Raw genomic sequence first — 20,946 nt, 5'->3', positions numbered from 1 at the left:
GCTAGTTTTTTGTATTTTTTTTTTTTTTTTAGTAGAGACGGGGTTTCACGATGTTAGCCAGGATGGTCTCGATCTTGTGACCTCATGATCCACCCGTCTCGGCCTCCCAAAGTGCTGGGATTACAGGCTTGAGCCACCGCGCCCGGCCTCTTGCTCATTTTTTAATTTTTTGTAGAGACGGTGTCTTGCTGTGTTGCCCAGGCTGGCCTCAAACTCTTGGCCTCAAGTGACCCTCCCACCTCAGCCTCTCACAATGCTAGGATTATAGGTGTGAGCCAGCGCACCTTGCCTAGGCTTCACCTTTCAAAGGGAGAAGTGTCAAATAATTTGTGAACATATTCTAAAACCACTGTACTCATGGTCAGTGTTCTACACTTAAAAGTTAAGTACTATATGTAAAGTGCAACAGTACCTGGCACCCATTAAAAACGAAATCTTGGCCCTCCAGGGTCCAGCAGCTGCACTCCTGAATGCTGGTGGGCACGGATGGGGTTTGATGTCCAGTAAGCCTGAGAAGCCCTGCAAATACAAATGAGCCCAAGTCACCTTTACAGTTGGGGCCTGAGGAAGTTAGGTCAGCTCTGAGGCTCCCCCAGATGTGGGACACTCCTCAGGGGGCTCCAGGTGACCACAGAGGGTCCCGCCTCAGTATGGACATTTCCATGTGTCCTCCTGAAACCCTCTGGTGAGCATCCCCACCCACCCTTTGGTGCCTGGAGCCATGGTGGCTCGTTGTCCTTCCCATCTGGGGGAACCAGGCCTCAGAACTACAGCTCAGAGGCCTACTCTGTGAGCTGTCCTTTCTATGGCCTTGATTAAATTTGCTTCTCTGAACACTGTGAGGTCTCTGTATCTGTTTTAACTTTTCTAGTGACAGCAATAGAAAACCTAAATTGGTATGGGTAAAAGAATGTAGGGTTTTGCAAAGTGAAAATACCTGGGGTTGGCTTGGACCACAGCTTCTGGTTGGACCTCCGAAAGTTGTCACAGTGTCTCTTTCTCTCTCTCCATCTGTCAGCTTGTCTTCCTTGTTTTGGCTTCATTCTCAGACAGGCTCTCTGTCTCTTCAGGGTGGCAAAATGGTTGCCAGGCCACAGTGAATAAATAATCTCATTTCCTAAAAGTTCTTGCAAAACTGTCATTGAGTCTCGTTGGTCCAACTGGGTTAAGCCTGGGTCGCATGCCCACCTCTTAATAGGATGGGAGTGAGATGGAGTGGGGAGGGGATGGCTCCCCAGAGGGAAGGGTAGATGGATGATGGATATGGGTGGCAAGAAACACGTCTACCATGGTATTGTTGTCTTCATTTACCAATGAAGTGTTGGCACTCAGAGCAGGCAAGTAGCTTGGCCAGAGTCTCATAGATAATAGCAGGTGCAGACCCTCATCCTCCTGTCCTGCTAGTGTTGATGAACGATGAGGGTCTCACCATTCCAGTCCTTGGTCCTGAGTGTTCTGTGGCCGTCTTCCCTTAAAGCTCTAAGACAGACCAGCAGCTCTGGAATTGACTGGGTTAAAACCCCAACGGCTGAAGACAGTGACGTGGGACGATGACTCGCTGATGGGAGACAGAATTTCTGTCTCTCCTCTCAGAAGCCCTTTGAAGAACTCAGCTGTCTGGACAAAAGTGGGAGCTTTTGTTGTCTAGAAGTTCATGTGACCTTTCCTTTCACCTTTTAGTGCTGCCTAAGTGTAAGATTTAAGCACAGCATTCTTTTCCCACATGTCATTTTTCAGCAGTTAAAAATTCATCAGCTGAGGCCACACAACCTTGGTGCTCCCTCCTCTACCACCCCTCAGCTAGAAGGTTCAACTAAAGGGACTGACGCTGTCTCCAGATGCAGACTGGGGCCATGGATTGAGCCACAGAGGGAGGAGGGAGGAGGGTCTCAAATTAAGAAGACAAGAAACAAACGCTTTCCCCAAATAAGCAGGAAGTCTGAGCGTGGAAGCGGGCTGGTTGGAGCTGGGGAGGGGGTATGGGAGGTACTTTCAGCACTCCCTCGTGAGATCATGGAACAGGGCAGGAAATCTGAACCTGCTGCCAAAGAAAACTCGCTTTGCCTTTTATAAAAAACCTGTTGAGCTTTCTTCACAAAGGAGCTGCTGGTGGGGACTCACAAACGGGCATGCTGCCTGCCAGCAAGGGTCTTCTGGCCAGCCCTAAAGGCCTGGGGCTGCTCTGCTTGCAGCCACACGGTTGTTTCTGAGCTGAGGGTGACCCTCTAGGTGGATGAGATTCCCTCCAATCTTTTTATTTCTGGTTGGGAAACCCCACACAGACCAGAGTCTGTCTCATGGTTTAAAAGGCTGCATGCAAAACATTTCCTACCCTGGCAGAAATGCTGCGTTGAGCCACAGCCCTCCCTCTGTAACCTGTGCAGTGCCAAGGGAACAGTGGCTGCGTGATGATGTGGTGATGTACCTAGCAGGATGTCCTCCATCAGGACAGTCACAGGGGTGGAGCAAATGCAGGAGCCATGGATCCAAACTGAACTGGGTAGAATCCCAGTTTCAGCCACTTAATAGTTGCATGGATATTGGCAAGTTGCCTGAGTTCTCAGAGGCTTGATTTCCTCATCTGTAAGGTGGGAAGCGTGAGACCTACCTCACGGTGTCAGTGTTAAATAAGACTGGGCAGACATGATGAAGGTACTCTGTAAATGTATGTCCATTCCCTCCTCCTCCTCTGGGTTCCTTTTCAGCATTTCCTTACTACATCACCGTTCTAAAGTTTTCTAGCCCTATTTATTTTAGAAGGGGAACTGGAGGCAGCTTAGAGGGAGGTAACATCTGGATGTCGCAGTGACAGCTGGTGGCTGGTGAGGAGTCCACAGGCCAGGGGCAAGGGACCCTGCAGACTTCTCAGCATCCCCTGCTCAGAAGGGGCTCTCAGAGTCCGTGGGCTCAGCAGGCTGATTCTTCCCCTCTCCCATGAGACCGTCCTCCATGTGGGTCCCACCCAGGAAGCTGCTTCCCTCCCGAGGGAACGAAGCCACCAGTGTTTCTAGAATCTACATCAGTGCCACTCAAAGCATGGTCTCCTGACCACCAGCATCCACACCAGCTGGGGCCTGCTAAAAAAACAACCGTGGGCTCCTCCCCAGACCTATTGAGTCAAACTCTGCGGGGAGTCCCAGAGGTCTGTGTTTTAGCAAGCCTCCATGACTCGAATGTGTGCCACAGTTGAAGAGCCACTGTGCTATGGGCAGGTTATACCAGAGCAAAGGAAAGAAAACCTCCTCTGCACCATGCACTCTGAAGGCCCCACTGCATATGGGCATCTGTGAGGCAGCATGGGACCTGATCACTCTACCTTATATAGCTGTTGTGTGACCTTGGAAAGTTCCTTCACCCTCTCTGGGTCTCTGTATCCTCATCTGCAAAATGGAACAATCATAATACTGGTAGGGTTTTTGAGAAGTATCAGTCTGTTCATCCTAGCAAAATGCTTGGCAAAATGTCGTGGTCAGAGTTCAGGACAGTTAAGCTCTATCCTGTTAATGTTGAGGCAGCCCACCCAGGTTAAGGGTCTCATTCTGAGAGTGGCTTTGAACAGCCTGAGAACCTACCACAACTGTAGGTGGCAGAGCAAAGAAAACTCTTGAAAAGTTTCTCTTAGAGCCTAATAGCAATAACCATCAGCGTGGTGGCAGCCACCAGAGTAACTCATTATATCATTCCAGCAACACTGTGGGTTAGGAGTTACTATCTGTATTTTTACAGGGAGGTACTTAAGGTACTACTTGGTAAGTGGTAGAGCCAAGTCAGTTTGAAAAAAATGTAATCATTGTGCAATGACAATTTGAGACATCTTCAGGGTCCCAGTTCCATCCCCTAGGAAACTGTAAAGGGGAGAGTGGCTTCAACCTGCTGTTCAGGGCCTCTGCCCTCATTCCCTGGAGCCTGGTATGGACAGTGTGAGAGGCATCGTTCCCAAAGTAGACAAAAAGAAAACACATGGGAATGGTAATTAAACGAGTCCATGTTTAAGGGGCACTTAAGTAGATTAAAATCAATATGTAGTCACGTAAGTCTGCTAAGCCATCCTTAATGTTTGGTGGGTGGATTTCTTTGTTTAAAAAATCCTGGTTTGCTTGAAACTGGCTGCCCCAGTGAAACATGAGATAGGAAAAGAGATTCCCAGGACCTGGAAGACCACTTGCTCAGAGTCTGAAATGTTTACACTGCCTCTGACTGGCATCTCTATACCAGAAAGGAGAAGACGGGGACTAGATGTTTTGGTGTGATAGTCTCTTTCCTGCTATCTTAGGCTGAGTTCCCTAAAACAAAATCCTGAGATAAGACATCATGTAAAAATAATTTGTTAGGAAGTGTTCTCAGGGGAATGGGAAGTAGAGCTTTAAAGGGAGGGAGGTCAAACAAGGATGTGATATCAAGCAAAGTCCCCAGGAGGGAGAAAGAAGGTGGGTGACTTTGGCACCGTCTAAAGTATAGGTCACATCTCAGTGTCCCAGTCAGGGACAAAAGAGCATGGCTGAGGATTCCTCCAAGGGGATGTGAATTCCCAAGCACTTCCATCTCTCCTTGTTCATGCAAAGAAGGTGCCAGCAGCCCTGTGGCCATGCTCCAACAAAAGACACAGAGGTGCTGGCATCTGGGGAGTCAGTGTGCTTGGCTGTGCCTGGTAGAGACCCCTGGATGGAGCTCCGTGATGTGGGATTTACATCCCGCCCATACTCTGCTGTGAAAGAGATGGTGTGCAGCCAGTCCAGCCATCTGAAGCAGAACGAAAAACAGTATGGAAAGCAAGACACCGTAAAACATTTTCAAAGGGAGAAAAAGAATGAGCAAAACTATCCTGTAGAGGAGAGAGACATTGAAAATGACATATACAGACGCAGAAAAGGTTGCTCAGTCAACTACTTCTGCAGGGCGAAAGCATGGGAAGTAATCAGTAAATGACCAATTTATCTCTCCCTCACAGCCAAACCAGCTCCTAACATAACTGGAAGTTTAATATATTCCAACAAGTTCAGAACAAGCATACTAGATCTTAAGACAATCTCACATAACTTCATCATTTAATTATATTAGCAGGTCCTTCATTCAGTGCTCTTGTAAGACTGTCTTGCCCTTGTTCTAATTGCGTATTGAGCACCGAGGTTCTTGGCATCGGGCTCTTCCTTGATGTGTGCGTGTTCAGAACACACTAAGAGACAGCCTCTGTGCCCCTTCCTGTCCTCATGGGCATTTCCTAAAGCTTCAGCCCTAAGCTGGTATATGTTTCTCTGTCACATCAACTGCCAAGGCAATTACTTTATATCTGGTATTTAATGGAAAAGTTTCTGAGGACGGGGCTGTACTCACATACCTCCACACCTGGCACAGTAGATGAGCTCACTATCTATTGAATAAGTTGGTGACAGAGCAGAAGTTCTCTTGCAGCCACAAAGGCCTATTCACAGTCTTTTTAAGCCTGATGAAGTTCTGAATAAGTAAACCCTCAGCTACATCAGGCAGTTTATGAATGGTATTTTTTGTTATTGTCATTTGTAATAGCTTTTGACCTATGTGTTTGTATTAGTCCGTTTTCAGACTGCTATAACGAACTATCTGAGACTGGGTAATTTATGAAGAAAGAGGTTTAATTGATTCGCAGTTCCAGAGGCTTCACAGGAAGCATGACTAGGAGGCCTCAGGAAGCTTACAATCATGGCAGAAGGTGAAGGGTAGCAAGGACCTTCTTCACATGGTGGCAGGAGAGAAGAGGGGTTGGTGTAGAAGTGCCACACACTTTAAACCATCAGATCTCATGAGAACTCACTCACTATCACGAGAACAGTAGGGGGAAAATCCACCCCCACGATCCAGTCACCTCCCACCAGGTCCCTCTTTCAATCTGACATGAAATTTGGGTAGGGACACAAATCCAGACCATATCAGTGTTCAAATGATGAACTAATTTTCCCACTAAAGTAAGCACTGGTATGGTACATAGTATGAATGTGGTAGTCCAGTATCGGATTCCATAATTTAAAGCACTAGTAGACCTTTTAGTTAGTTAAAAGGAAAGGTAAAACAATGGTAGTAACAATGAACTGTAAAATAGGATGTGTGGCGTGGGAATGGGGACAGCCAATGCTTCTCTGGTAAAGGGAGGCCAGATTTCAGCCCCTGGTGCAACCCCTATGCATTCATCATGTGAGATGATAAGCATCTTTCCTTGAACCAGTTGGTTCTTCTTCTTCCTCCCAGGCTGGGAACTTCTGCTTGGAGACAGCAGGAACTGTGTTACAAAGGCATATGGCCCAGTGAAGGACACTGAGGCTACTCAATAATTATTAAATGAGAACATGAACAAAGGAATGTGAGAAGTAACAGAAAACATACGTGTCTCCCACATGAGAATTATTCTGTAGAAGCTATTTCCCATTTGAGACAAAATAAACACTTGTTGAACGAGTAGATGGGCTTCCTCTGGGAGCACAACAGGTGGGCACCCGTGTTGGAGCCAGCCATGGTCTGCAGAGTTCATTTCTCTGAGTCCCTGCCCCAGGGGCACATGACACAGGAGGCTCCAGACGCCTGACTCAAAGGCAGAGAGGACCATAATACCAGGGTTCCTCAGTCCTCACCAGCATAAGAATCTCAGGGAAGGCATTTCTTTTTTTTTTTTTTTTTTTTGTCACATACTCTAGGTCTCAATCTCTTAACTTCAAAAATGGCAATGGCTACATTAGCCCTTGGGACCAGTGCTTCAAAGGCTAGTGTAGAACACTTGCCTCAGGTGATTCAAAATCCAGGTTTTCTGATTGCTTCTGCTGTAAAGAATCCCACTCTGGAGGCTGGGGCCTGCAATCTGCATCTTTAACAAGACTACCAGAGAATTTCAATGCAGTTTCACTTTTGAAGGTTTTTAACTTGGGTGTCCATCAGAACCACCTGGGAAGCTTTCAGCACATGCATGCCCACGTCGCATGCATTGATTCTGTGGCCACACAGAGGGGCCTGCATCTGGGTCTATTTTACAAAGCTTTTCATAGGATCATCATCATCACCTTTCCAGCACTGTTACGGAAATTGGAGAGACTCATGCCAAGGCGAAGGGCTTGGTGAGAGCAGCCAGGACTACTATGCAGTGTTCAGCCTGTACAGCTGGGCATGGCATCTCTGGCTCCCAGGTAGTTCTAGTGCACACCTCCAGTTAAGAACCAATGAAGAATGTTGCTTGTTAACAACCTTTGAAGGCTCTTTAGCAAAAACAAAGTATCATAGTGGGATTCATCTGTGGCAGGTTGCAGAACACATCGGGGAAAGAGCTGAGAGCAAGGCATCCACCAGGAGGCCCATTTGTGCTGGTCTGGGTAAGAGGAGATTGGAGCTGACCTGTTGAATCAACAAAGAGAAAGGGAGGAGGGCTCATCCTAAAAGTGGATACCAGTTCTTTAAGAAGAGTCCTGAGATGTACCCAGGAGTAGCAAAGTGGATGTGCCAACCCAAGGGAAGAGATTAGTAAGCTGCTGCCCCCTGAGACGGGGCTCCATGAGCTGGCAGGTTGAGCTGTGGAGAGACACTCCAAGAGTGCTAGACTAGGAAGAGGTCCTCTCGGGCCCCATCCCTTCATCTGCAGCCAAAGGAAGTTCAGCAGTAGCTGCCCCCGGCCTCTGTTCTCAGTCCACAGCTCCACCAGCCCAGTCACTTGTGCAGAGGGGGAGGATGTGCAGAGATGCTGTCAACACCCTCCATGTCCCCTCCACCCACCCTGGAGGCCGCCTATGACAGTCCCTCTGCAGGCTGAGACCTGCCTGTGTCTCTTTGGTTAGGAACTTTCTCTGGCTACAGGAGTGTGCTATACCCAAGAGTCAGGAGGGCTGGAAGTGCAGGATAGTCAACGTCCCCAGTACAGTTTTCTACCAAGGAGAGACCAGCAAGATGGATAGATGCCCCAGCTTTCTCACCTGTTGGTGACACACTTCACTACTCTCTCATGGAGCTCCCTAAGATCACCACTCAAGCAAACTAATTACACCCCAGTGCTTGTCCTAAAGTCTGCTCCGATAAGGGGCATGTGAATAGACAGGTCTTCAGTTCCAGAAAAGTAAGTACTCACACAGACAATATCTCTCAAATAACATGGAAGGTATACATATTATTTTTCTGGAGGGCAGAGGGTATCGTGAGGAAGGTGGTCTTCATGCGGTGAATATCATGTTTCTTCCAGGGAGGGGTCAGTGACATGGAGCAGTGCTTCTCAAATGTCCGTGTTCACAGAGGTTAGCTTCTAACTCATCAGGTCTGGGGTGGGGCCTGAGAATCTGCATTTCTAACAGTGTCCAGGGACCACACTTTGAGTAGCAAGGCCTTCACAACTTCAAGTTGCAAACCAGTTTTGAATGAGCAGAGTAGAAGGGGGTTTGTAGGTGAGAAGGAACTCTTCACCGTGAGTACATTTCTATGAAGATTTCTGGCCAGGATTTTAGTAAGTACCTGAGCCCCTTCAAACACTTAACTCCTACATAACCTTTTCATCCAAACACCATTCATGAATTGTTTTTATGCCACGAGGTTAAATTATTTCCTGTCATTTCAGGGGAGGTCCCCACTTGTTGAGTTTTCAGTCAGCCTATAAGACAAAGGAAAAGAATGATAGAAAATAAAAATAATTTAATTCATTAGATGAAATTCAACTTTGAATTCTTAGTTTGTTGACTAAGAATTTGCAGCCTCTGAGGAAATTTTTTTTAATTGAAGAAGAGAAACCAGTTTTTAAAAATCTAAGAATAATTCGTTTGTGACTATTTAACAGAAGGAAAAACTTCCTGAGTGAACATCAAATGCTTTAATTACTTCTTAGGCTTTAGAAGGGATGGCTTGCTGGTCTTTGTACTTTGGGCTTTCTGTTAACGACTGGTTGACTTAGATTTATTTGTTTATTTAGCTTCTTAATGTCATATCCTGTGGTCCTGAAGAGGACAATCACCAGGATTTAGGGGAGTGTTTTTGTCTGTCTTCACTTTGGAAAAAATGTAATGATTAGTCCTAAACAGGGTTGATTCACCACACTACAGAGGGATGTATTAGGAACGAGACAGCTTGTTCAAGTGCTTTTGAATTTGTATTCGTTTTTTAAAATGTAAGATTATTTTTACTCATTTTAAATCTCTCAAGGCACTTTTTTCCTCAGGGCCAAGTGGACTGTTTGGGACGAGACCTCGCTGTCTCCATTTGATCACATAATTGCTTCTGATGCCAGCCAGTCTGCAACTGCCAGTGACTGGCACAGGGTTATTTCCTGTGCACTTCAAATTTCTTTTCTTTCTTTTCTTTTCTTTTTTTTTTCTTTTGAGATAGACTCTCACTCTGGCACCCAGGCTGGAGTGCAGTGGTGCAATCATATCTCACTACAACCTTCCTGTGCCTGTGATCTTCCCATCTCAACTCCCAAGTAGCTGGGACCACAGATGTGTGCCACCACATCTGGCTAATTTTTATTTTTGTTGAGACAGGGTCTTACTATGTTGTCCAGGCTGGCTTCGAACTCCTGGCCTCAAGTGAACCTCCTGCCTTAGCCTCCCAAAATGCCAGGATTACAGGTGTGAGCCACCCATACCTGCCTTCTGAATTTCACTACCTAATTTGGGAGAGGAATTTTGCATTAGCAGTTACATGGTTCATCTGCCTCCAACATTTGTTGTGACTGTAGTTTTTGCTTGTTTCACTTTTTTAAGCTTGGAAAGAACAAACTTAGAATAGTGTAGGCCGTGGCTTCCAAATGGATGTTTTGACAAAATTTCAAGGAAGCAACTGGCTTTGTAGTGCTTTCTTTGCCCAGATTCTCCAAATCCCCCATGTGCATGGGTAATCACCTCTGGTTCCCTCGGAGTGTTCGTGGCCAGCTCCTTCCCAGCCTTGCCAGCCCATCGTCCGTATTTGGCATCTGTGCTGGAGTCACTGTGTGCTCCGGTTCCTTAAGGATACTTTTAGTTTATCTGATCTGTGCTCCCCACCTGTTCAGACTCCATTTCCATGAACGTTTTGGGAGAGGTGAGGAAGAAACCTTTTCTGCTCATTGTTGCGTGTTCTCACCCCAGGCCGCCTCTGATCTATTCTTACATCACAGCTAAAAATATTCTTAAAAATGTGAATCAGATGGTATGACTCCTCTGCTTAGAACCCTCCAGTCCCTTCCCTCTGTACTTGGATCCAAGTCCAAACTCCTGATGAGCAGCAGGGCTCCGCGTGGCCTGGCCTTTCATCTGTCGCTTCCCAAGCATGTGGCCTCTGGTTGGTTTCTGGAACTCACCATTCCCTTCCCCACACATGCTGGTTCTTCTGCCAGGGACACTCTTCACTCTCCCTTCATGTGCTTAGCCTCTTCTTAGCTTGCAGATCTCAGCTAAATGGTACCTCCTCAAAAGGGCCTTCCCTCCACCTATACCAGGTGTAATGCTGTTTGCCTCCTTCAGAATGCCTCTCATAGACTGTGATTACTTTAAACAGGTTCATTGAGATATAGTTCAGATGCCATGCAATTAACCCTTTTCAAGTATACAATTCAGTGGGTTTGAGTATATTTTCAGAGTTGTACATCTGAAATGCCACAGTCAATTTTAGAATATTTCATTACCTCAAAAAGAATCCCCATACTTCTTAGCTGTCATACCCTTTCCCCTATTTCCACCAGCCCAAGGCAACCACAAATCTACTTTCTGTCTCTCTAGATGTGGCTATTCTGGACATTGTGTGTAAGTGGAATCATTTATGTGAAATGGAGCCAGTCCTTTGTGACTGGCTTCTGTCACTTAGCATAATGTTTTCAGAGTTCATTTGTTTGTGGCATGTGTCATACTTCATTCCTTTACATGGCTGAATAATATTCCATTGTGTGGATATACCACATTGTGTTTATTCATTCATCAGTTGCTGGACATTAGATTGTTTCCAATTTTTGTCTATTACAAATTATGCTACTATCAATATTTGTGTACACGTTTTTGTGTGGGCTCATGTTTTTATTTCTCTTGGGTACATACCTAAGAGTGGGATTGCTGGGTTGCATGGTAACTTATATTTCACAGTTAAAAACCTTCCAGGCTGCTTTTCAAAGCCACTATACTATTTTACATTCCCACCAGTAGTATATAATGGTTCCAGTTTGTCCACATCCTGTCCAGCGTTTGTTATTGTCTTTTTTATTGTAGCCATTCTAATGAATATGAAGTAGTATCTCATTGTGGTTTTGATTTAGATTTCCCTGAAGGTTAATGATGTTGAGCATCTTTTCATGTGATTATTGGCCATCTGTATGTATTTTTTGGAAAAACCATTCAGATCCTTTACCCATTTGTCAGTTGGGTTACTTATCTTTTTATTAGTGAGCTGCAAGACTTTTTAAAAATATATCCTGAAGTTCCTATTAGATATATTATTCAAAATATTCTCATCCTGTAGATTTTTTCACTTTCTTGATGGTGTCCTTTGAAACACATGAGTTTTAAATTTTGATGATATCCAGATTATCCAGTTTTTCTTCTGCTACTTTTGTTGTTGTTGTTGTTATTATTATTATTATTATTATTATTTGAGGCAGAGTCTCTATGTGTCGCCCAGGATGGAGTGCAGTGGTGCAATCTTGGCTCACTGCAACCTCCACCTCCTGGGTTCATCCTCCGCCTCCTGGGTTCAATCGATCCTCCCACCTCAGCCTCCCAAGTAGCTGGGGCTACAGGTGTGTGTTACCACAGCCGGGCTAATTTTTGTGTTTTTAGTAGAGACAGGGTTTTGTTATGTTGGCCAGGCTGGTCACAAACTCCTGGCCTCAAGTGATCCCCTTGCCTCGGCCTCCCAAGGTGCTGGGATTACAGGTGTGAGACACCGTGCTCGGCCAGTTATTTTTCATTTCCTTTTGAGTTTTTTGTTTTTGCCGTCTCCCCCTGTAGGCTACATGTGCTGTTTCGGCAGGACCATGTTTGCATTGTAGCCTCATCCCCTAGAATAGCGCTTGATATGGGGCAGCAGTCAGTGAATAGCTCTTCAACGAGTTAAAGAATGAACAAAGGGGTACTCAAAATGTAAAATTGTTCCTTAACTCACTAAGCAACCTTCTGATTGCAACTGCTTTCCCTTTTTGACCTCCAAGACAGGAATTCTCTGGCCCTGCTGATAGAAGCCCCATGTTGCACAGGGCAACTATATCACTTATTGGAAATTACACGTTTGCCCTCTGACTTCAGTATTTCTCCCAGGAGCAGAGGATGGAAGTTCTTCACAGCTAGATCTGCAGTGTCATTCAGAAGCTGGCTTCAGAGCCTGTGGAGCTGGAAGCCTCGGGCTCACATCAAGGGAAGGAATGCCACTCAGCCTCTGGGCACACAGCTGCCACTTGCCCTGGTGCTGTCTCTCTTGGTGCTACCCTGTACTAGCCTTGTCCCGAAACGTCTACCCCATTCATTTCACCCTCTCTGCTACTATGTCACTGCCTCTTCCATCATAGTGCTCCACCCAAAAGAGGCAAATTCTTATCCTTTCAAGGCCCACCCTAAAGTCACCTTTTTTGATATATTTGCTTTTTTATTTACTCCACCAGGCAAAGAGGGTGGCACCCTGCTATGAGCTCTTGGAACAATGTATTTAGGTCCCTTGTAGCCTGGATCATATTAAACCAATAGTCCTTCCTCCTCTATTAAAATGCGTTAATTTGAAGTCTTTGCTTACTAAATGCTGTCTCTTTTTTTTTTTTTTTTTTTTTAGACAGAGTTTCTCTCTTGTTGCCCAGCCTAGAGTGCAATGGCGCAATCTCGGCTTACTGCAACCTTCGCCTCCTGGGTCCAAGTGATTCTCCTGCCTCAGCCTCCCAAGTAGCTGGGATTACAGGCATCTGCCAACACGCCCAGCTAATTTTTTGTATTTTTAGTAGAGGTGGAGTTTCACCATGTTGGCCAGGATGGTCTCAAACTCCTGACCTCAGGTGATCCACCCACCTAGGCCTCCCAAATTGCTGGGATTACAGTCGTGAGTCACTGAGCCCGGCCGAGATCCCTTCTTACCTGTCATTTGTATTCTCCCCATTCTGTGTCTCACATCTTGTAGGTGTTTGTTAGATGATTGGTGAGTGAATGAATGAATGTACAGATGGATGATGTATAAGTCCTTTCAGAGGGAAACTTTGAGTATGTTAAGACCTCAGCAAGGCTTATACTTGGTCTTCATGTTGCCAACATTCTGGATACAAAGAAAAGCACCCTCTCTGTGACTTCTCAGATCCCATCTGCCTCTGATTTTTCCTGACCCCTTATGGATTGACTACATGAGCCTCTTGCAGAAGTTTGACTAGCGAATCAACAAAACAGTTCACCCTCTGCATCTCTGCTCAGGGATCAACAGGAGTGCTTGCTTGTGTGGCTTCATTCCAGTGGGAGGTTCATATTTTCGTAGTTATGTATTGTATACTCTTCCTTGATTCAAGAGTACCATGATTTGTGTTTGTTCTGACTCCAGGACTATCCCTGAGAAACCCTCAGCCAAGAGTGTATCATCAGGGCCTGAGCAAGTGGCAGGAGACAAGGTATTGTGTGAATCTAGTACATGGAAGAGTGTGTTTTGATAGCTGGGGTTGTAATTCATAAGCTGTTCAAATGACAGGCCCTTTCCCCATACCCATGTGTATTCAAAGCACCATGTCATGTTCTGTAAGGAGATATGCAGGGGAGTTGGGTCAGGAAAGGAAGTTAAGATTGAAGGAGAACATGCAGAGGAGCTTTGGGAAGGAATGTGTCCGGCTCACATCCTGGCTCCATCATTTACCAACTGGGAAACCCTGGGCAAGTGATAAAACTTCGCATTCCAGTTTCCTCCTCATAAAACAGGAATAAAGATAAGCTATACATAGAGTTTTTAGATAATGGATTTAAAACACTACCTGGCACATAGTAAATCATCACTAAGTAGAGGCTACATACGTACTCCATCCTACATGCATCAGCAGTGGTAGTCCAGTAATACTCCTATAAGGCACCTGTTACGACTTCATTTTACTGGTAAGGGTCTCGAGGCTTATAGAAAGGATGGCTGATTTGCCTGACAGCACATTACTGGTATATATCTGAGTCAGTAATAAAAATTGGGACGCTAATGCCAAAGGTTGTACACTTTCTATGCTGCAAGCTCACGTGTTTTTCTTCATGGGTAGGAACTTTATGGCTCAATCCCAAAGGATTCCCCTCTGGGAATACGACTATTTGTTCTGGTAAGGTTCAAGCTGACTCATCATTGAGTGCTGCTAGTGAAGTGTTTGCTGAGAATATTTTCTGTTAACTCATTGAGCCAGGTTATCGAGAACCTTTGCTCATCTCTGACACCTCAGTTGATTACGGAATTTGGGATGAAGTGCTTCCAAAATTTACCTGAATTCTAAATTAAGTGAGTTAACATGGGGCCCCTTTTTACCAGCCCACAAGGGTCATGCTTGTTGTGTCTGGAAGAAGGAAAGGTCTTAGAGGCACACTAAATTGCCAGACTGACAGTCAGATGTAGAGACACCAGGGTCGTCTTCAGTTTAACAAACACATGTGAGAACTAGAAAGTTGGAAGTCAGACTTCAAACTCTACCTAGCATTGAGCATAAACAGGTCACTGACCACAAAGATATTCTGTTCCCAAAGAGCACTGCATTCGTGGTCAAGTAAGGCCTGAGTCTAGACTGACATCAAATGCTTGTATGATTGGGAGGAAGGAGCCCAAAGGCCAAAGAGGCTCACTAATTTCATTATTCAATTCTTCCAACCACTGCACGTTACAAACAGGGCTGGAGCCTGGCTCTGTTGGCCAAGCTTCCAGGGCTGGGACGGCCAGGGTATGTCTGGATGAGAGAAGGTCTTTGCCAAGGCAAGCATCTCTTATGCCAGGCAGACCAGCAAATGAGCTGCTTCTTGCAGCCCCTTCTTTGGAATCTTCCACAAGCCAAGGCCTATTCATTTAATAAATGCAAACTCAGGAGCTACTACGTTCTAGGCTAAGTGCCAGGCACTGAGAATACAGAAATGAGTATGCATAAATCAAGTATGCTTTTCATCACTGTGTTTTTTAAAATGTTAACTGATGATTTCCTGATCCTGAGAGTAATGTGCAGATGCTCCTTGAATTATGTTGGGGTTATGTCCTGATAAACCCATAGTTAGTTGAAAATATCATAAGTTGAAAATGTATTTAATACACCCAACCTACCAAACATCATAGCTTAGCCTAGCCTACTTAAACATGCTCAGAACAGTTCCATTAACCTACAATTGGGCAGAATCATCTGGCAACACAGCTCTCCTTAGAGTATCGGTTGTTTACCCTGGTAATGACGTGGCAGACAAGGTGCTACAGCTCGCTGCACTGCCCAGCATCTTGAGAGTATTGTACAGTTTTCTACCACTTTCTACTGAGTACCTATTGTTTTTGCACCATCAGAAAGTTGGAAAATCTTAAGTAGAACCATCATAAGTCAGGGGCCATCTGTATGTGACTAGAAATTTTTAATTGAATCTTCCATAATCTTTGGTGAGAAGCCCTGGAGAGTATTGAACGTCCTTGCCAGACAGGGAAAAGTGGAACTGGGGAAAAGGCCAGTTATGTTAATCCTCTTAAAATAGGGTCTAAAATTTTATAATAAAAAATTTTTTTTTTTTTTTGAGACGGAGTCTCGCTCTGTCGCCTGGGCTGGAGTGCAATGGCCGGATCTCAGCTCACTGCAAGCTCCGCCCCCCGGGTTTACGCCATTCTCCTGCCTCAGCCTCCGGAGTAGCTGGAACTACAGGCGCCCGCCACCTCACTAGTTTTTTGTATTTTTTAGTAGAGATGGGGTTTCACCTGTTAGCCAGGATGGTCTCAATCTCCTGACCTCGTGATCCGCCCGTCTCAGCCTCCCAAAGTGCTGGGATTACAGGCTTGAGCCACCGCGCCCGGCCAAAAATTTTTTTTAAAGTTTTGATTGAGACTTTGCTTGAAATGTGCAGCTAAAAATTATGAAATTAGGTTTATTTTATCCTGCATTTATTCAATGACACTCGAAACATTGTAATTATAATTGTCAAAGATTTGCTTTATTAGAGTCTTTAAAATAACAGTGCCCTAACTTCTGAAAGAAAAGAAGGAATTGAGTGCTGGATAGGCAGCTTTTGGATGTGAATTTTCCTGCTGTTGCATAAGATAACATCCTTTGCTTCATATTTTGTCTGGTTTTTGGTACAATCACAAAAGGATCATTTTTACAATGGCCAGTTTTTCCTAAGGACTTCTCTTGATCTTTTTAAATTAAATCTTTGTCTTCTGAAGCATCTTAAAGTGGTATCCAAGAGAATTTTGATTCTTTCAACAGTTAACTGATCTAACTCTGCCAGATCCAGATTTATCAGCGGTTTTGCAGTGGTTTTATCCATTTTTCAACATCACTTTCATTGATTTCATGAAAGTCTGCATCTTTTAGAGCAAGATTTCTGTTTCACTCTGTATTTGATTTGCATTGTATTGTAATCAGATAATGAGATGTCTACACTGGCAATCAGGTACATTAGATAAACAGTTGGTTCACTGGTCCACTTCCCAGTCAGCTGAGCGTCTCATAACCGTCAGCCTTGATAAACGCTAATGTTAAGTTCTCTGAGTTAAAGCCAGTGTAGGCAGTGATTGGAACGTGGAAGCAATCGGAGCACAGGAGAAGCCTGGTCCCTGGAATCTCTCCCATATGTATCCTGGTGGATACCAAGTGCCTGGCGGAGGTCATAGGCAACCCCCAACCGGAGCGTTCTCCACTGCCATGTTGCCTAGAGCTGGGGACAGCTTAGATTAGCCATATCTCCCCAAAGTTTGTATTTTTAATTGAATTGGTTTTAAAAATTGAATCCATTTTAAATATGAGATTTTATTTTCATTTAAAAGAATTACATTGTGGGTATGTCTGTGACTCTTGGGTACCTGCCTGGCTACCAAGAAGACATGTGACTCCATGATGACTCTGCTTTTTAAGGTTATGCCCTGGGCATGATCCGAAACCAGGAGAGCAAAGTGGGTACTGGCGTTGCCTTGAATGAAGGGATCCCCTAATGGGGAAGCCTTACAGCCTTTATACACTGCAGTTAGGGATGTTTTCTCTTCCTTAGGATGGATTTAAACAAGAATCATAAACATGTGAGCTTTCTCCATCCTCCTTTCATTGCCCCTCCCCACCTGGGAGCAAATGTCTAGTACTTTCCAATGGGTCTCAGTACCAATAGCCTCATAAGGGAAGAGCATTTTCTGAGGTCAGGCTCACCAGAAGCAGCACCCGAGATGGATTCTCATGAAAGGGATTTATTGGGGCAAGAGGAGTGAAGGGAGCAGAATGAAGGGAAGGAGCCAAACAGGCATGTGGGCTCAGCTGGAGTCTGCTTCACCCTGTCCCATGGGAGCTCTGGAACATTAATTGTACAACAGAGTTGGTCCTTTCTTGAGGCAAAGGGGACATCCTTGGGTACCCACATCAATCAGAGGCTATGGAATGCTTTTGGGGAAGGTGTCATAACCTCCCAGGCAAAGCAATTCCTTTCAAGCTGTTGTACCTATCCAGTAAGAGGGTTCTGAGTGGAGCACTGCCAGCATCCACACAAGGAGTGGTAGTGCTTGCCAAAGCCCATGCTCTGATACACCTCTGGGCCTCCTTGGAAATCACAGTAGTAGAAGAGAGGGGTATAGAATTAAAAACATTTGGTCAGGGCAGTTTACATGGCCAGTATAAACAGCTATGTTGGTGCTGACAGGCGGCAGAAGGGTAATCCATGACATTCCTTCCTGTAACACCATGCCGGAGCGCATGAGTCATGAACCATAAACTCAGCTCTCTTGTTCCTAGAGATGATGTCTTTGGTTTACTCTTTTGGCCTTTCCTCACCAAGATCCAACCAGAATTTTGAAATTTTTATTTGACTGAGTAAGGTGGAAGAGAGACCAGGAATAGTTAAATAAATGCTGATATAAATGTTATTTTCCAGCATTTGGGAATTAACAAAAATAAGGTAGCTGAGCAGCTTTTGAATGATCAGAAGCACTATTGTCTTAGGTCAAAGCTAATTAAACTGAGGTTTTCTCGAGTCTCAGAGTAAATTTTTGAAGACATTTATTTCACACATGCGAAAACTGAAGAAGTCTTTGGGGCAATACATCTTTTTGTTTTATTTTTATTTTTATTTTTGAGACAGAGTCTTACTCTGTCACCAGGCTGGAGTACAGTGATGTGATCTCGGCTCACTGCAACCTCCACCTCCCCGGTTCAAGCAATTCTCCTGCCTCAGCCTCCTGAGGACTACTGGTACTACAGGTACTGTAGCTGGGACTACAGGTATGCGCCACCACGTCCAACTAATTTTTGTATTTGTAGTAGAGACAGGGTTTCACCATGATGGCCAGGCTGGTCTCAGTCTCTTGACCTCGTGATCTGCCCGCCTCGGCCTCCCAAAGTGCTCGGATTACAGGTGTGAGCCACCACGCCCGACCAATAAATGTTTACTTCAAGAACAGATAGGCCTTTGACTTAAAACTAAACCTTCTCTCCTGGTTTGAATTGGGAACAGAGTTAGATAAGCATGTAATATATATGTACATATAAAATAAATATATATTATATATTATACATATATATTTTGTATATTATACATACATATTACATATATATATATATTTGTTTATCCTGGGACACTCTTTAGAGTAATAATACCAGAATGACAAACATGAACCAGGAACGTCCCCAGGAAACCAAGAGAACTAAGGTCATACAAGACTTTGGCCTGCTGCCTCTGATGTCAACAGATCGATTAGCCAGGATTTAGGGTAGTATCTACTTGGGACAATTGTGGGTGTTGCTTCTGGCAGGAGGAATATGGGGAAGAATATGGTAGTGAAAGGCCACCTATGGTGAATCATTAATGCCATGCAGTTCTTGAAATAGCATTTGAGAAATTATTCCCTGGTTTTCCTTTTTGAAATTGCCAATGCCTGTTCTCTAGGTTCTAAGAGCAGCCCTTACACTTGCCATCACACAGCCATGTAAATATCTGTGTCTCTGCTGGGAGGTCCCCACCCTTTCTGAACTCTGAGCTCTACAAGGACAGTGACTAACATCTTTCAGACCAGTTCCCTCAGTGCTGAAATGTGTGTGATACGACAGCTCAGCTACTCAGTGCATGCTCAGTACCTGTTCTGAATCCTGTGCCATTCGCATATTCCATACATGAGCTTCCATCCCTGAGTGTTGGGGGACAAGACGGAGGAAGAAAACCTCAGAGGAAGGGCTGAGGAAAGGTGCTCCTTGACAGTGAGGACAACTTAAACGGAGGTGTGGACGTAAGAGCAGGCAGGGTGTGTGTAGAATAGTAGAGTATATGTACCATGGGGCAGAGGTGGAAGAACAACAACAGAAAAGGAAGGGCCAGAATGGAAGCTGGGATTAAGATTTGAGACTTTATTCTGTTTGCACTGGGGAGAGACGTATTTTAAGAAGCTTCCTCTGGCAGCCAGCCGAATGGACTGAAGCGGGAGGAAAGCTCATAGCAGCAGCTACCAAACATCATTCCCCGGCGAAATCACGAATTTTATCGCTCACTATGTATTGAAAATGCTCATTCCAGACCCTGCAGTCTCTGTGTCTACTCAGAAAAGACTCATGCAATGCAATTAGAATGTTGTCCAGGAATCTGCATATTTAAAGAGGCTCCCAAGGTGATACTAACGCAGGTTATCCTGGGTCTCTGTGCGAATAACACTTGCTAAAAGCACAGAGAGCTGTTAGAAAACTAATCATCATTGAGATCAGTTATATCCAAGACTGGATGCTAAAAAGATATATTAGAGTTTAGTTTTATATTTGTATATCTCTTATCTTTTGTTTAATTGTATTTGGGCTTTTGGGGGTTTTGTTTCATTGCTATTTCCTAAGTAAGGGTGTATTGATGTTAAACAAACAAAAATATACAAGTTATTAAGTTCCCAGCTCAATGAACTTTCACAAAAGGATCAAACCTGTGTAACCTGCACTCAGAACTTCCTTCCTTCCACTTATTCCACAATTATTGTCTTGATTTCTAGCCCCATAGATTATTTACCTTTTATCACCTTTATTTTTGGTGCTTTTGATAATGTTTATAATGTATTAGAATAAAAGATATATATAATTGGATAGTTTAAGTAGATATATTATGGTAAATGCTCATATGTTTTTACCAGTTGGACACACAATAAAAATATTTTTCATCCACCTGTCCAAATGCCTTGAAATGTTAGTCTGAGCTGAGATGGGAGTCTTGGAAATTGGAGGACCTCTGTACCTTCTCCTCCAAAATCTGTAAACATGCTGTTTCCGCTTGGAAGTCTTGATTTGCTTTCAGTGACTCTGAGAAGTCCTGTGGCTTGTGAAGAGCCTCTTGGCTTTCCTTTCACCTTGGTTGGAAGCCATGTGCTCAGGTGGAAAGACAGCAGTTCCCTCCTACAGCCTTTCTCTTCTGGTTCTCTCAAGCCACTGTGTGCAGAGTCCAGCCAAAGCTGGCTATGCTTGGAAACCTCTCCTCACCCTTGTATCCTCCCCACACCCTGGGGAGACTTGCCTGTGGACAGCCCAGCCCTCACTGTTTCAGGTTTTAGGAAGAAACCCTCTCTTTTCTTAGGGCGATTTTCTTAGAGTTTGTCTTTCCTAAACCACCAAGATCTGAAAAGGCAGGATTAGGGTGTGGGCTTAGGAGAAAGGGGCCAGGAAGATGACAAGGTTGTGTTTTCATGCAAACTTTAGGAGGTCTCCATTTCACCCATGGTCCAGCCCACCTCACCAGGACCACCCTAGGGTTTGAACCCAAAGCATTAGTTAGGAATAAAGAGTGGTTTTGTCCTCCTTTTTTTTTTTTTTTTGAGACGAAGTCTCGCTCTGTTGCCCAGGCTGGAGTGCAGTGGTGCGATCTCCACTCACTGTAAGCTCCACCT

At 44.7% G+C, this 20,946-nt stretch overlaps 1 protein-coding gene across 1 annotated transcript in view; it reads left to right on the top strand.

Moving 5' to 3' along the window:
• Positions 1-20,946, top strand: part of ITGA9 (integrin, alpha 9) — a 372,615-nt gene that overhangs the window by 258,428 nt on the left and 93,241 nt on the right. The gene's annotated exons all lie outside the window — the stretch shown is intronic.

The sequence above is a fragment of the Colobus angolensis genome, unplaced genomic scaffold (genome assembly GCF_000951035.1).
Source record: "Colobus angolensis palliatus isolate OR3802 unplaced genomic scaffold, Cang.pa_1.0 Scaffold36, whole genome shotgun sequence".
NCBI lineage: Eukaryota > Metazoa > Chordata > Mammalia > Primates > Cercopithecidae > Colobus > Colobus angolensis.
The sequence above is the reverse complement of the archived record's forward strand: the minus strand, read 5'-3'. Positions and strand labels throughout refer to the sequence as shown.